At 46.1% G+C, this 16,826-nt stretch overlaps 1 non-coding gene across 1 annotated transcript; it reads left to right on the top strand.

The window, feature by feature from the left end:
- Nucleotides 1–15,988: 15,988 nt before the first annotated feature.
- Nucleotides 15,989–16,092, top strand: LOC114704232. Its single transcript, XR_003736242.1, has one exon. It is a non-coding gene; the product is annotated as a U6 spliceosomal RNA (small nuclear RNA).
- Nucleotides 16,093–16,826: the final 734 nt, after the last annotated feature.

Here is a 16,826-nt window from a genome sequence, read left to right as displayed (position 1 = left end):
GAAGAGCAGCCCATGGAAACTGATCCAGAACTGACCTAGATTTTAGAATTAGCAGACAAGGTTGTGGTAGGAGTTTTCATAGACTGTATTCCATCTGCTCAAAACCTTCAGGAGAAGGGGAGCGTCATGCATGCCTGTATCAGCACTTAGAAGGTGCTGGGTAGGAGTGTCGAGTTTGATCTACCTTGTCTCAAAAATCTAAAATAAAAATTAGTAGAAAACCTCAAACTTTTAGTAGGAAAAAAAGAGTAATTAAACTAATAAATAAGCTTCCTCAGCTAGTATTATGACGCTTGGTCCTTCTGAGGAAGCTGAGGCCCGTGTTTGGGCTACAGCTCTCACTGCCTCTAGTACCTTGCCCAGCAGACAACAGGCCAGCATCCGCCCTTACTGGGCTACGTCTGTGGATCTCAGCACTTAGCCAACATGACAGTGAGTTGACTCAGTGTTCTCATTAAAGCAACCACTGTAAATGTTGCCCCAACCTGGCTGAGGAGAAAGTAAACAACAGAGTACTCTGAAGTATCCAGTGAGGACAAGGGCTCCGACCTTTTTGACTAAGACTTGGTCTTTTGTAAGATGTCAACGAATGATCTCCAAAACAAAACAAAAATAGCATCAGAGGGCATAGTGGCACAGGCCTTTAATCCCAGCACTTAGGAGGCAAAGGCAGTGGATCTCTGTGAGTTCAAGGCCAGCCTGGTCTACAGTGAGTTCCAGAGAGGCCTACACAGTCAAACCCTATCTGAGATAGATAGATGATAGATAGATAGATAGACAGACAGATAGATAGATAATAGATAGACAGACAGACAGGCAGGCAGGGTGGGAGCAGTGCCAGGAGAGAAGGCTCAGTCAACACAATGCTTTCTTCACAAGCATGAGGATCTGGGTTCAGTGCCTGGAGTCCAGGTGTAGCAACACAGACCTGCAATCCAGGGCTAAACTCCATGTGTTGTGCCTTGGGTACTATCCACCTTGTGTTTTGAGACGGTCTCTCAGTCTGGATCTCAGCTGATTCAGCCAATGAGTCCCGGGGATCCATCTGTCTGCACCTCCTAGCACCCCAGCACTGGTATTGTCATCCCATCTTCAGGGCCCATGAGATCTAGATGACCCTTCCTATAAGAAAATTTGCAGCACAAAATTCAAGACCCCTCAAAATAAAGGGGTGAGAGCCTCCACTGAAGGAGCCACAGTGAGTTTCTCTGTCCTCAAGCCTCCAAGGCGTCATCCTGAAAGGTCACCTCGCATCCCCCTCTACTGCCCCTAGTAGCCACTGGGGGGCAGCCAAGAGCCATTCTGGAATAAGGGCAAGCCTACACAGCCGGCTGGGCCTCTTCACCCCGTCATGCAGTCATTTGTTGATAAAATCTCTTGAAAGATCTCTAGGATTGGAAGGGTCAGCGGCCAAATGAGAAGAGAGAGGAACAGGAGGACCCCAAACTCAAGATACAGTGCCTTCCTGCAGAATCTTAGGACTCTGGGTTGAAACTGCTTCTGCAAGGCAGTCTTGTCAGGGCCCCCATCCCCAAGAACAGCTGCTCTGGCCCGCTATACCCCAAGTTTCCTATGCTCTTGACTGCTAATACCATGTATGGTTTGTGCGCTGGCTTTGTATTCGCTGTTACCTTTTATTTGTTTGTAAGGAGAATGCTATTTTATTCTTTTTGTTGTTTGTTTGTTTGTTTTTGGTTTTGAGACAGGATTTCTCTGTGTAACCCAGGCTGTTCTGGAACTTGCTCTGCAGACCAGGCTGCCTCAAACTTACAGAGATCTTCCTGCCTTTGCCTCCCGAGTGTTGGGATTAAAGGCGTGCACCACCACTACCCACCGCCATTTTATTCATATTTACTGCATTTTATTTATTTATTTGTGGGCATGTGTATACATGCAGGTGCACATGTGACTTGGTGTGCGTGTGAAGGTTCGAGGATGATTTGAGGAAGTCGATTCTCTTCTTCTACCATGTGGGACCAGAGATCTAACTCAGGACATCAGTCTTGGAAGCAGGTGCCATCATCCACTGAGCCATCTCACTGGACCTCTTCTGACTCTTTAGAAGTATCCTGGGGACTGAAGAGATGACTCAGCAGTTAAGAGCACTGACTACTCTTCCAGAGGGCCTGGGTTCAATTCCCAGTTCTCACCAGCCAGCTCACAACTGTCTGTAACTACAGTTCCAGAAGATCCAACACTCTCACACAGACATACATACAGGCAAAACACTGATGCATATAAAATTAAAAATAAATGTATTGTGGGCCAACTTTGTACTCCTGTTTTATCTTCATCTTTTTTTTTTTTCCTTAAAGAATCATTCACTTTCTTTTTATGTGAATGGGTGTTTTGCCTGTATGTGTATATGTGCACCATGTGCAAGTCTGGTGCCTGCAAGGATCAGAAGAGGTCCAGTGCCAGATCCCCTGGAACTGGAGCTACAGATGTTGAGAACTGCCATGTAAGTGCTAGGAATCAAACCTGGGTCCTCTTCAGGAGCAGCCAGTGCGTTTACCTACCAAGTCATCTCTCCAGACCCCTTGCTTCTGCTTCTTTAGCTGTGGGACCTAGGACAAATTATATAGTTGTTTTTTCTAACTACAAAGAAGAGGATAGTGATTAAGCCACCCTGCAAGCCTGGAGTTATCTGTATTCACTTAGTCAGCATTTGCAGAGTTGCTCGGGTGAGGTGTATACCCAGAAGGTGTACCAGCACTCACCACCACCATCACTCCCACCATCATAACTACTATCATCATCACTATCAAAACCATCGCTATCACCAACATTTCATCAATCATTCAGCACTGTCATCACCATCACTATCATCACCATCTTCACCCCCATTACAATTTCATTATGATCACCATCATCAATATTATAATTAAAAATTTGAGTGGATAGATTGATTCCCAATCCTGGCTTGGTTGCTCTGGAAGCCATATTGAACCTTCCTCGATATTACAGTCCTGACCTGGGTTCTGGGGTTTTATGTGCAGCAGCCCCCACTGGATTCCCTATACCCATCCTGAAGGCCCACCTTACATATATGTAAACTGAGACTTTGTGGCGTAGTGAAGCAGCTATATGTGGGCCAAGGGACGGAGCTAGACCAGCATCAAATACAGTATATGAGAAAAGGATCTAGTTCAGGACAAGGAAACCTTCCTGACAGGCCTGGACTTTGGTCAGGGTGAATGGCAGCTCAGGGTGAAGGACAGGCCTTCTCCTTGGGCAGGTCTGACCAGGGGCTTCTGGGGCCACTGCTTCCCGGCCATGGTAGAGACCATTTTCTGGTCTCCAGCAGGCAGTCATATAACCCTCTCCTCTAGGCGTAGAAGCCTCAAGTGAGGCCTGCTAGGCAGAGCCAACGGAGAGTCAGCCCCACTATTTGGGGTCTAGAGGACCGTCAGGGCATTAGCCACAGGCCTGAGGAAATCAAGAGTGGGAATGCTGGCCTGGGATCCTTTCCATTGCCTTCCATTCAATCCCACTTTGTTCTGTTATTGTATCTGTTATGGTTAGTGTTGATTTAACATAATCTAAAACTCAGTGGGAGGAGGGCCTCTGAGTACACCTGTGGGGATTATCTTGACTCTGTTCACTGAGGTGGGAAGACCCGTCCGCTGTGAGTGGGTCCGTTCCTTCGGCAGGAGATCCTGGGCTGCATAAAGTGGAGAAACTGAGCTGAGCACTTGCCTCCTGCACCCTTTTCATTTGTCTTCTGACGGTGGAGCCAATGAGACCAAGTGATTCAAGAGCCAGGTTCCCCACATGATGAGTCCTACCTTGAATTAACAGCAAAACCAGCCCTCCTTCCCTTCAGCGGCTCTGTCAGGAGTTTTATCACAGCAACAAGAAAAGAAACAGTGTCTCACTGGGTTGTTACATTTTAATTCTTCTGTAGTTCCTTCAGTGAAACCCAGCTCATCCCAACCAAGAGCACAAGCCCCAGGTCTTCCACCCCAGGTCTGCGTCCGGGACACTTAGGAGGGCCTCCCTTCATGCTTCCTGCTGACCATTGCAGGTCATTGGTCTGAGTCCGGGTGGGCCCCATTCTACTCCCCAAAGGATCCCCTTCCAGGCTACAAGCGAATAGAATGAAGGAGCTGCACCCCACAATGCAGTCTGGCCTAGGCTCTCTGGGCAGGTCTTAACCACAAATGTTACCTTCAGTGTGGCTGGTCTAAAAGACAGACTGTGAAGACAGAATCCCTTCTGCCCAAATACCCCATCTTGCCTCTACCCCTTCCGTGGGGCTGGGGACCCAGTCCTGGGTCACAGGAAAAGAGCCGTTGTATCCTGGCAGTCCCACTAGCGCTCCGACACTGGCCAACACTCCCTCTAACCAAGATGCCCTGTCAGGTTCAAGGGGAGAAAGCAGTGAAGTCCTGAGGCTTGCCCAGCAACAAGCTGACCTCTGAGCCCAGTCATGGACAGTGCCCAGACCCAGCTTCCAGGCTGACCTCTGACCCTAGCACAGCTAGCCCCGACACTAGGTCTCTCCATTCCCTGGTAGAGCAGCATTGTAATGAATGTGAAGCCGAGGGCTGGCTTGTTTCTGGACTCTTGCCACACCCAGCTCTTCCCTTGGAGACATGTGCAGCACGTATGAGCCAGCAAGCAGATCTAGGCACTGGGAAGAGCTGGGGCCTGCCCCATGTAGGGCTCCTCAAGAGCATATCCCCAGTGACGCCAGTGATTTAATCTTTTCTATGGAACAAGTTCAGTAGTTGTATGCCTGTTTCCTCTCATGTCCTCCCCTTTGGCTCTTGTGTCAAGGACTGTGTGTGTTTGTTCACTCAGATATAATCTACTTCTGGAATGTCCATATGTCTGACACATTGATTCATTGACACAGTTTCTTGGAATGGTTAACTTAGAACACACCCTTTCTCCTTCTACCCTTGCTCTGTCCTTTACTGCCATTTTCAAATTAGCCAATGGGTGTAGATTGTGAGTCTGAACTTCAGCCAGGGACAAAAGGCCAAAGCCCCCTTGTGTTAGGGTGTCGGGTGGAAGCCAGTTTAGAACAGGTGTGCTTGCTCTCCAGTTTCTGGTGGATGCTTACTCTTTTGTGCAGAAGTGGTTTTCCTTGTTGTGATCCTTCATTTGAGTGGTAATGTCTTGATTTGTGACCCCATTCTTACCTGTAACAACATGGGGGCTCATCTAGGATTCTAGCTCTCCTGAGGAGGTTCACAGCTCTCCTCCCAGGAAGTACATCCCAGGCCTGTTTGCAGTGCTCCCCGGGCTAATGAAGAAACAAACCAGGACTGGAATCTGGAAAAACGGCCCAGAGTTTAAGAGCACTTGTTGCTCTTCTAGAGGACCCAGGTTTAGTTTCCAACACATGCACAGTCCGGAACTCCAGGTGTAGGGAATCCAACACCTCTGACCTCTACAGACAGCTACACACACAGGAAAAACAAAAAACAAAAAACACAGATGCATAAACTTGCTTTTTTCTTTCCTTTTCTATTTTTTGAGACAGGGTCTCTCTACATAGCCCTGGAATTTGCTGGAACTTGCTATGTAGACCAGACTGGCCTAGAATTCACAGAGATCCACCTGCTTCTGCTTCCTGAGTGCTCGGATCAAAGGTATGAACCATTATGCCTAGCCATAACTTTTTTTTTCTCCTCCTCCTCCTCTTTCTCCTCTTTTGAGGGGGTGGTGGTGGTTGAGACGGGTTTTCTCTGTTCCTAACTGACTGCCCTGGAACTCACTCTGTAGACCAGGCTGGCCTCGAACTCATAGAGATCTGCCTGTCTCTGACTCCTGAATGCTGGGATTAAAGGCGTGCACTACCATCTCCCAGCCATAAACTTTTTTTTTGGTTTTTCGAGACAGGGTTTCTCTGTGTAGCTTTGCGCCTTTTCCTGGAACTCACTTGGTAGCCTAGGCTGGCCTCGAACTCACAGAGATCCGCCTGGCTCTGCCTCCCGAGTGCTGGGATTAAAGGCGTGCGCCACCACCGCCTGTCTCCATAAACTTTTATTTAAAAGCAGGGGGCAGTGGTGGTGCAGCCTTTAATCCTAGCACCAAAAAAAAAAAAAAAAAAAAAAAAGAAGGAAAACCAGGACTGAAAGGTTCTCAGCTTCGGTGACTCAGACTCTGTGCACAGAACAAAGTTTAGAAACACTGTGGAGACAGCAAAGTGCCTCTTGGTGGCTGGGTCGTCTTGGAGGCTAAATGAGAATAAAGGGAAGATGTTGCTGAGCGTGGAGTCCCAATCTGAAGTTCCGTGGGTGTCCTGGTGACCTCAGCCTACCCGCTGCCCTTCTAGACCTAGTCAGGGTTTTGCACCAATTCCCATTGCTCCGAAGCATTAAATACTGCCCATAGAGAATCCGTTGGAAGTTGGGTGGTGATGGCACACGCCTTTAATCCCAGGCAGAGGAAGGGTTCAAGGCCAGCCTGGTCTACAAAACAAGTTCCTGGACAGCCAAGAACAGGTGAGGCTACACAGAGAAACCCTGTATCAAAAAACAAACAAAGGTTCTATTTCCCAAGAGGGAACTAAGTATGCTCACTGCTGGAGGGAAGGTTCCATCACTCTACTCCCCTTAAAAACAAGTCAGGACAGCCACAAAGATGAACAAGAGGATACATGAGACCCCTTGCTTGTTTTTCTCCCGCCTTCCAATCCAGACCAGATTCTTGACCCCTTAGATCTACCTGCTGTACCTGATGCAGCTGCTGTGGCTCCCTCTACCTTCTCTTCCTCCGTTGCCTGAAACCCTTCAACTCAGACAGCCCCTGTGTTAGACTCAGCAAACACTGGCCTCAGGTAAGCAATATGAGAAAGAAATTGAGAATCTCTCATTCTAGGTAGCCGAAGAAATATGACTCCAACAACCTGAGTCCCTTCTCCAACTAATGTACCCACTCAGAAAAGCTCCCCCAGGAAGAGGAGGGATTGGGTTTGTGAATGTTCTGCTCACTGAATGAAGTCAGAGACAACTCAGAGCCAAACCAGATCCACGTCACATCACGTCACAGAAACCTCTAGGTTAATAGAGGACACTGAAGAAGCCCCACTAAGCCCGGCATTGTGGTGCACACTTTAAATCTCAGCAGTTGGGAGACAGAGGCAGGTGGATCTCTGAGGCCAGCCTGGTCTACAGAGTGAGATCCAGGACAGCCAGGGCTACACAGAGAAACCCTGTCTCAAAAAAAAAGAAAGAAAGAACGAAAGAAAGAACGAAAGAAAGAAAGAAAGAAAGAAAGAAAGAAAGAAAGAAAGAAAGAAAGAGGAGGATGCCCTATTTATTACCTATTACTGCCTTGTAATTAGCCCTACTCAGAAAGGCCATTTCATTTATTTGTCAGTGTTAATAGAAGGACAGCACTTGGTGGCCCAACACAAGAACACAGAGGACACTGACAACCTACGGCATACTATCCAAACACTCAAACCATTATTCTGGTGCTGTGAGAGCCAAAGTTACATTTCAAGTCTTAATTACTATGCCTTAGAGATCCATGAAACAAAAATGCCTCTCTGATCTGCAAGCCCCTTGCCCAAGGACAGATAGTTCCTGAAATGCTGGAGGCTGTTGTTTATGTAAGATAACAAGTCACGTGTTTTTCACTCCCCTAAACAAATTTGTTCGACACAACTGCAACAAATGTGCTTGATCACATGTGAGCAGGAGGTTCCCAGGCAGGGGGTATGATTGGACCTGATGGGAAATGCAATGAATTACAGGTTTTTCTTCTTAAACCACTGCAAACTGTGACTTGGGCCATTTCCAGGAACCTGGGTGTGGACCTGGTCAGAGCCCATCCACTGGGCCAGTATTTAATTAAAGCTTGCTTTAAATTTGGCTTTAAACTGTGGTAGTGGTCTTATTCTCGATCTATGGGACTAACAGCTGGCCAAATGTGTCCAAAGGGTGGCAGCCACTATTCTTTTGTTTGTTTGTTTGTTTGTTTGTAGTCGTGTCCCGTCCCGTCCCGTCCCCCCCCCCCCCCGTCCCCCCCACACCCGCCCCCTCCCGCCCCTGACTCCCAGAGCTGAGGACTGAACCCAGGGCCTTGCTCTTGCTAGGCAAGCGCTCTACCACTAAGCTAAATCCCCAACCCCAATAAAGTAAAAAAAAATTTTTCAAGACAGGGTTTCTCTGTGTAAGTTTTGGTGCCTGTCCTGGATCTCGCTTTGTAGCCCAGGCTGGCCTCAAACTCACAGAGATCCGCCTGGCCCTGCCTCCCGAGTGCTGGGATTAAAGGTGTTCGCCACCATCCCCAGGTGCCTCTATTCTTTGAACAAAAAAAAGTAAGAGCCGGGCGGTGGTGGTACACACCTTTAATCCCAGCACTCGGGAGGCAGAGGCAGGAGGATCTCTGTGAGTTCGAGGCCAGCCTGGGCTACAAAGCGAGTTCCAGGAAAGGCGCAAAGCTACACAGAGAAACCCTGTCTCAAAAAAACCAAAAAAAGAAAAAAAAAAAAAGAAAGTAAGAAACCAGCCTTTGAGGGAAGATTACTTGTCAGCACTCCTGGCCAAAATATGGGCTGTCCAAACGAATGGAAACACATGAACTATGAACCAATGGCTGAGGGGCCCCCAGCTGGATCAGGCCCTCTGAATAGGTGAGACAGTTGATTGGCTTGATCAGTTTGGGAGGCAACTAGGCAATGGGACCAAGTCCTGTGCTCATTGCATGAGTTGGCTGCTTGAAACCTGGAGCTTATGCAGGGACACTTGGCTCAGGCTGGGAGGAGGGGACTGGACCTGCCTGGACTGAGTCTACCAGGTTGATCTCAGTCCTTGGGGGAGGATTTGCCCTGGAGGAGGTGGGAATGGGGGGTGGGCTGGGGGTAAAGGGAGGGGCTGGGAGGGGGGAGAACAGGGGAACCCGTGGCTGATATGTAGAACTGAATGGTATTGTAAAATAAAATAAAAGGAAAATAAAATATGGGCTGTCTCATAGCAAAGGGTGGGGGGATGGCTCACAGACTCTCAGATCTTCTAGAGAGCGATGACCTGACTCTGATGAGTCCTTGGATACAGACCAATTTTCTGTTGTCTATCAGAAGACTATAAAGGAAATTAAGCACCCTTGTTTGGACAGCATAGACTACCAAGCTGAGGTCCTATTTGACTTCAGGGAAATTTTTTTTTTTTTTTTTTTTTTTTTTTTTTTTGGTTTTTCGAGACAGGGTTTCTCTGTGTAGCTTTGCGCCTTTCCTGGGACTCACTTGGTAGTTCAGGCTGGCCTCGAACTCACAGAGATCCACCTGGCTCTGCCTCCCGAGTGCTGGGATTAAAGGCGTGCGCCACCACCGCCCGGCGGAAATTCATTTTAATACTGGACTTGGGGGCAGGCTGGAGAGATGGTTCAGTGATTGAGAGCACTGGCTGCTCTCTCAGAGGACCCAAGTTCAATTCCCAGCACTCCACAATGACTCAGTCACCTGTAACTCCTGTTCCAGCAGATCTGATGCCTTCTTCTGACCTCCATGGGGTCCTAGCACACACATGTGGTGAACAAAAATCCATGCAAGGCAAAACACTTGTACAATAGAAGTAAATAAAGAAATATATGAGCCGGGTGGTGGTGGTGGTGGTGGTACACACCCTTAATCCCAGCTCTCAGGAAGCAGAGCCAGGCAGATCTCTGTGAGTTCGAGGCCATCCTGGTCTAACAGAGCGAGATCCAGGACAGGCACCAAAACTACACCGAGAAACCCTGTCTCAGAAAGAAAAAAAAAAGAAAGAGAGAGAGAGGGAGGGAGGGAGGGAGGGAGGGAGGGAGGGGGAGAGAGAGAGAGAGAGAGAGGAGGGAGGGAGGGAGGGAGGAGAGAGAGAGAGAGAGAGAGAGAGAGAGAGAGAGAGAGAGAGAAAGAAAGAAAGAAAGAAAGAAAGAAAGAAAGAAAGAAAGAAAGAAAGAAAGAAAGAAAGAAAGAGAAATATATATATTTGGACTTAGGTTCTTTATCGATGGTCCTCCAGAATGATTTGAAAGGAAGACACTCATGTGCTGCTACAACAGATAGGGAGTGTTGACTAATATAGCATGATAAAATCAGGGAGAGTACAAATAACTGGTCAGCCCAGATCTGTGAACTGTGTGTGCTTTAAACTGGGCTTTGAAATTCCTTGAAGTGCAGGAAGCAGCCAGAGACTCCGGTTGGTTCTAAATATGCCTTTTGTGCCGCACACATTTGGTGAGATCTGGGCTGAACAGGGTATAATCTACAGGAGCAATGCCTTGTCCTCGGGAATCCAACACTTAGATTCTAGATATCTTCATGCTGCCTGAAGAGATTGCAGCAAGACATGTCCCTGGGCTCCAAGGGGGACATATTACTGACATCAAGGGGGACAGTCTAACAGGGGACAATCTGAATTTGCTAAAAAGGCCACTTAGCAGACATTTCCCCTTCTGTCTCACCTCCACTCCACCTCCTATCCCAAGTTCTCTGCCCTGCTATTCCTCCCAAGGAAAACAACATAGCCAGGCCTCCAAAGACGAGGACAGGGGAGGGGTGCTATAGAGATGCTCAGTGGCTAAGAGCACTTACTGCTCTTGCAGAGGGCACAAGCTCAGTTCCCAACACTCACAGCTGCCTGAAACTCCAGCTGACCAAAAACTTCTGGCTTTCATGGGCTTATAATTTAAAAACAAATCATTAAAAAAAGAAAAGATGGGAAATGGCTTTTACAAGACAGACAGAAAATGCTAAGAGCCCCATATGTATGAATTATTACATCATGTACATTTGGGCAGTCATTGGGACCCCCGAGTGATGTGTAATGATGCTACCTTAGAATTTATGGGTACAGAGTCTGAGAGATGACTCAGCAGTTAGGAGCACTGGCTGCTCTTCCAGAGGTCCTGAGTTCAATTCCCAGCAACCACAAGGTGGCTCACAACCATCTATATTGGGATCTGATGCTCTCTTCTGGCATACAGGTGTACATGCAGATAGAGCACTCATGTACATTATAAATAAATAGTTAAAAAAAAAAAAAGAATTTGCTGGGCAGTGGTGGTGCACGCCTTTAATCCCAGCACTCAGGAGGCAGAGCCAGGCAGATCTTTGTGAGTTCGAGGCCAGCCTGGTCTACAGAGTGAGTTCCAGGAAAGGCGCAAAGCTACACAGAGAAACCCTGTCTTGAAACACTCCCCCCCCCCCAGAAAAAAGAATTTATGGGTACATGGACCTTTACACCATACCTAAACAAGTCCAAGGATGCCTTACTTGTTCTAACATAAATAAGCAAGCTTTGAGACCACAACCTTCCGGAGGGAGGAACCCAGAGCTGAGGCCTGTTCAGAGTATGCAGGTTGACTTTATGGAAATGGTGGAAGTTGGCCACTTAAAGTATTACCTGTAATAGTTAATCACTTAACTCACTAGAAAGAGGCTATACATCTACCTTACCTGGGGCTACTCCTAAGTAATCAAAACACTTTTAGAAAGTAACATCCCTAGATTTGGAATAATCAGCTGGACAAGGGGGCCATTCCACTGCAGCCACTGTCAGAAGACAACCAGACTGTCACATCCTCTGGCACCCTCCTCTCCTCTGGGGGAGGAGTGTCTTCGTCACTGTTCTGTCGCTGTGAAGAGACACCATGACCAAGACAATTCTTTTTTTTTTTTTAACTTTTTTTTTGTAGTTTTTTTATTTATTTTATTTTATGTGCACTAGTATTTTGCCATGGGTTTTGGGTCCCCTGGAACTGGCATTACAGACAGTTTTGAGCTGCTATGTGGGTGCTGGGAACTGAACTCAGGTCCTCTGGAAGAGCAGTCAGTGCTCTTAACCACTGAGCCATCTCTCCAGCCTGACAATTCTTACATGAGAAAGCATTTAATTGGGGGCATGCTTACAGTTTCAGAGGTTTAGTCTATTATTATCATGACAGGGAGCATGTGTAGCTGGAAGTTTTCCTGTGTACTGCCTGGTCCTGCAGCCACTCAGACCCAAGTAAACACACAGAGGCTTATATCAATTATGAACTGGATGTCCTATGGCTCAAGCTTCTCCCTAGCTAGCTCTTATATCTTTTTTTTTTTTTTTTTTTTTTTTTTTTTTTTTTTTTTTTTTTTGGTTTTTCGAGACAGGGTTTCTCTGTGTAGCTTTGGAGCCTGTCTTGGAACTCATTCTGTAGCCCACGCTGGCCTCGAACTCACAGAGATCCACCTGCCTCTGCCTCCCGAGTGCTGGAATTAAAGGTGTGAGCCACTCCCACCACCACCACCACCCGGCTATAGCTCTTATATCTTAAATTAACCCATTTCTATTCATCTATAAGTTGCCACATGGTTGTGGCTTACCAGGATTTTTCCTCTTGCTTCTCCTCCTGGTGGCTCGCAGCATCTTCTTCCTTTCCTCTCTCCTCCCAATATCTCTCTTGGATTTTCCTGCCTGGCTCCATTCTGCCCTGCCATAGGCCAATGCAACTTTATCAACCAATCAGAGCAACACATATTCACAGCATACAGAAAGACATCCCACAGCAAGCATGGCAGCATGCATAGTACTGGAGTGGTAGCTGAGAGCTACATCTTCATCTGTAGGCAGACAGAGCATCACTGGACCTGGTGTGGGCTTTTGAAACCTCCAAGCCCACCCCCAGTGACACAGTTTTTTGGCTAACAAAGCCACACCTCCTAATCCTTCTCAAATATTGCCACTCTGATAACTAAACTGCTGTGGAATGATCCTCTTGTACACTGTAAAGATTTGTCACTCAAATTGGTTTAATAAAACATTGATTGACCAGTTGCCAGGCAGGAAGTGTAGGCAGGGTGACCAAACTAAGGATGATGGGAAGGAGAAGGGCAGAGTCAGGAGTCACTAACCAGATGTAGAGGGAACAGGAGATGAACATGCCATGCTAATAAAGGTACCCCCATGTGGCAAAGCTTAAATAAAAACATGGGTTAACTTAAAATGTAAGAGCTAATTAGTAATAAGCCTGAGCTATTTGCCAAATATTTATAATTCATACTCAGCCTCTGAGTTGGTTATTTGGGACTGGGTGGTTGGGACATGGAAACGTCCAGTTACACTAAACATTCAAATAAATGGGCCTATGGGGCCATCCTTCTTCAAGCCACCAAAAGGAGAAAGGATGAATCAAATTCTAAAAAGACATTTGGCCAAATTAATACTTGAAACAAAATAACCCTGACAAAATGTCTCCCCATTGCCCCCTAAAACTCAGGGCTGCCCCTTGAAGGGACACAGAACTACCACCATATGAGATGCTCTACCATTTACCCTACTGAATCCTACTGGAGGTTCCCATCCTGCAAAGCCAAGGACTGGTTCCTTGTGGACTATGAACTTGGGGTGTTTTCTGCTCTGCCCCCTTGGGTAGCAGAGGCTATTAGCCCAGGCACCACTGCTCAAGTTTACTTCCCAGAAACATGAGCCGGACAACTATGTCCTAATCAAGTTCTGGAGAGAAGGAAGTCAAAACCATCTGGGAAGGACCCAACCAAGTCCCACTCTCTACTGAAAGGCCACGTACTACACAAGGGACTGGACACATACATTCAGATGAAGAAGTCACTTGTAATTAAGGAGATGTCCACTGAATCTGATCAAACTCATTTGAACATGCAGGAAGTACCAGACTAGTCTTTAAAACCAAGCCTCAAGAAACAGACAACACCCTTACCAAGCCACCCTACACTTTAGTCCCAGCGTTCTCCACCTGCTGCCATGTACACATATGTGTCATGTGTGCCATCATAATGTAGGTTTTGTGTTCCTCATCCTCTCCTGCTGCCTTAATTCCCCGGTGCTATTTTAAACTCAGGATATTTCAAAAGGCAAAACTATTAACTTGATTGTCATGGGCTCACTTTTAAAAGACTTTAATGAGACTTTTGTTTCCTATGCAGGCAACTAATAGAATTTTTAATAATAATGTAACCGCAGCCAGACATACTTATCTCTATCCAATTTGATGCATGCTTGGTTATACCCTGTGGGAATATGCAAAGCCAAAGGCAGCTCTTGGGGATGGATAAGCACTTTGCCCCTTCAGAGCTGAGGAAATCAAGATTAAATACAGTGCTTTAAAGAGCTCATAATGATTAAAGTGACATTTGGTGGAACACTCTGTATTAGAGATGGACTTACAACCCACCCTCTGTAAATGCTTTGAAAACCAAAAAGGAGGGCTGGAGAGATGGCTCAGCGGTTAAGAGCACTGAGTGCTCTCTCAGAGGTCCTGAGTTCAATTCCCAGCAACCACATGGTGGCTCACAACCACTTATAATGAGATCTGGTGCCCTCTTCTGGCATGCAGGGACACGTGCAGGCAGAACACTGTATATATATGTAAAATATGTTTATTGTTGCATTTGTTTAACTCTGTGAAGCTGTGTTACTGTGCCTGTCTAAAACACCTGATGGTCTAAGAAAGAGCTGATGGTAACCCAAATCCAGAAGGACAAACATGGTGTGTACTCACTTATAAGTGGATACTAGATATAAAACAAAGATCAATCAGACTGCAACCCACAGAACCAGGGAGGCTATATAGCAGAGGGACCCTAGGATGACTGTGGCTTATAATAAGTTTTAGTTTCACTCAGTTATCAGATTATCAGGAAAGCATCAATGAAACATTTCACTATTAAGATAAGAATTTATACTGTATCAAGCTGATAATAGAAAAATAAATAAATAAATATGAAAATAAATAAATAAGAAAAAAGAGTTGAACATCCAATAGCAAGGCAGGAGTAAGGATAGGTGGGACTAGCAGGCAGAAAGAATTAATAGAAGGAGAAATCTAGGAAAGAAGAAGTAGTCAGAGGAGGAGGAGGACTCCAGGGACCAGCTACACAGCAAGCCATGGAGTAAGAAACAAAGAAATACAGGAATAGAAATGGAAAAGCCCAGAGACAAAAGGTAGGTTTGAGATAGGTTTGGACTTGAACAAGGGGATAATAAGGACATGTGTTGTTGTTTGGTTTTGCTCTTTTGGAGGGCCCCACCACCCAGCTCCCAAATAAATCACTCACAGAGGCTTATTCTTAATTATAAATGGCCTATAAATTATAAACAAAAGCAAAATTTCCATCACGTACACCCAAAAATTCTCCTAAGGACCAATACCCCAAGTTAACCATAATGGAAGCCAAAGACTTAAGACAGACCTTTAGCACTGAGACAGGATGCAGAGACACAAATGCCTGGTTAGAATGGATAAAATAGTCTATACACTTGATAAGAATGGTTATTATGTGTGTGTAGCTGGATGACCCAAGACTCAAATAGCCTCACTCTTGTGCATTGTATGATGTTGCTCCTCCAAGACTGAGGGGCCTGAAGCGATGTGTCCTGTCGCACCTGATCCTGCTGTTTCCCCCATCAAAGTCATGGGGCCCTGGCTACCATAAAGCTCCCACCCCCAGAGTAATTGCATTTCATGCCTCTCTAGTTGGGAAGAGCAATTAACTCCAGTGGGCGATGTAATGGGGTGCTGTGAAGGTCGGTCTTTTAAAGAGATGACCAGTCAGCTCTGGTAGTCACACCATCAGATATCTGGTGACATTATGGAGGACCCTTATTTGAAGTCCTACCAGAGTGACTTGTGTTTTAGTCCAACTGGTCACCTCTTTCAGTGTGGTATTTAGTGTTCCCACCTGCCTTAAGGCCCCTCTTGCAAGAAGAGGGAGCTGTTAAGTCCAGGAGACCCCATATTTATATAGATGGTATGGAAGTGTCCCAGGGAGCCCAAATTAATTATTTTAATTAATTAACATTGAAACCAAATAGCAACCAGTTTCAAGTCAGCCTTGTTCTGGTGGTCAATAGTTAATAAAAATGTAGATTGTAAGCCGGGTGACGGTGGTACACGCTTTTAATCCCAGCACTCAAGAGGAAGAGCCAGGTGGATCTCTGTGAGTTTGAGGCCAGCCTGGTCTACAGAGCAAGATTCAGGACAGGCACCAAAACTACATAGAGAAACCCTGTTTCGGAAAAAAAAAAAAATGTAGATTGTAGTGTTTGCTTCAGCATATATATTAAAATTGGAATGATATGGAGAAGATTAGTATGGCCCCTGAGCAAGGATGACACACAATTCGTAAAGAGTTCCAAATTTTTTTCCTCCAAGGTCTCTGCTTCTGTTCCTGCCTCCAGGTTCCTGCCTGAGTTCCTGCCTTGGTTTCCCTGATGATGGACTATAACCAGTAAGCCAAATAAAACTTTCCCCTCCTTCCCAAAAACTGTGGACTATAGAAACTAGGCTATTATAATTTAAAAAAAGATAGCTTAACTATACTGGAGGTGCTTTCAAAGACACAGCTGAACTACTGACCCTATAAAAATGGATTGGGAAAATAGATTGGCAATTAACATGATTTTAGCTGAAAAAGGTGGAGTCTGTGTATGTGAAGAGGACAGTGCTGTGCATTCATTCCAAACAATGTTGCTCCACGTGGGACTGTTATCAGGGATCTCCAAGTCTTGATGTTCTCCCTAATAAAGGAGCCAAAAATTTAGGAATAGACAACCTCTTTACCAACTTAATGGAACAATGGTTTGGAAAATGGAACAATGACCTCAGCTTTAACATCCATAATTATAATAGTTGGAGTCATGATTCCAGCAGGTTGTTGTAGACAACCTTGTTTGAGGTCTAGTCCCACGGCTAAGGGAAACAGGTAGTGCCGAAAAGCTGCCGCTCAGCACCCATACAGCCCTTTCTGTTAGATGCCCAGGGGAGAGAGGTCCAGTGCCTCGTAACAAAATTTGAAGAAGCAAATATATAACAAAACCGGGGTGGGGGTTGTGAGAGATTTAATCTTTTTTATCAAACAAGTTTAGTAGTCATATGCC

Source organism: Peromyscus leucopus, chromosome 4, assembly GCF_004664715.2.
Source record: "Peromyscus leucopus breed LL Stock chromosome 4, UCI_PerLeu_2.1, whole genome shotgun sequence".
Classification (NCBI taxonomy): Eukaryota; Metazoa; Chordata; class Mammalia; order Rodentia; family Cricetidae; genus Peromyscus; species Peromyscus leucopus.
The sequence above is the reverse complement of the archived record's forward strand: the minus strand, read 5'-3'. Positions and strand labels throughout refer to the sequence as shown.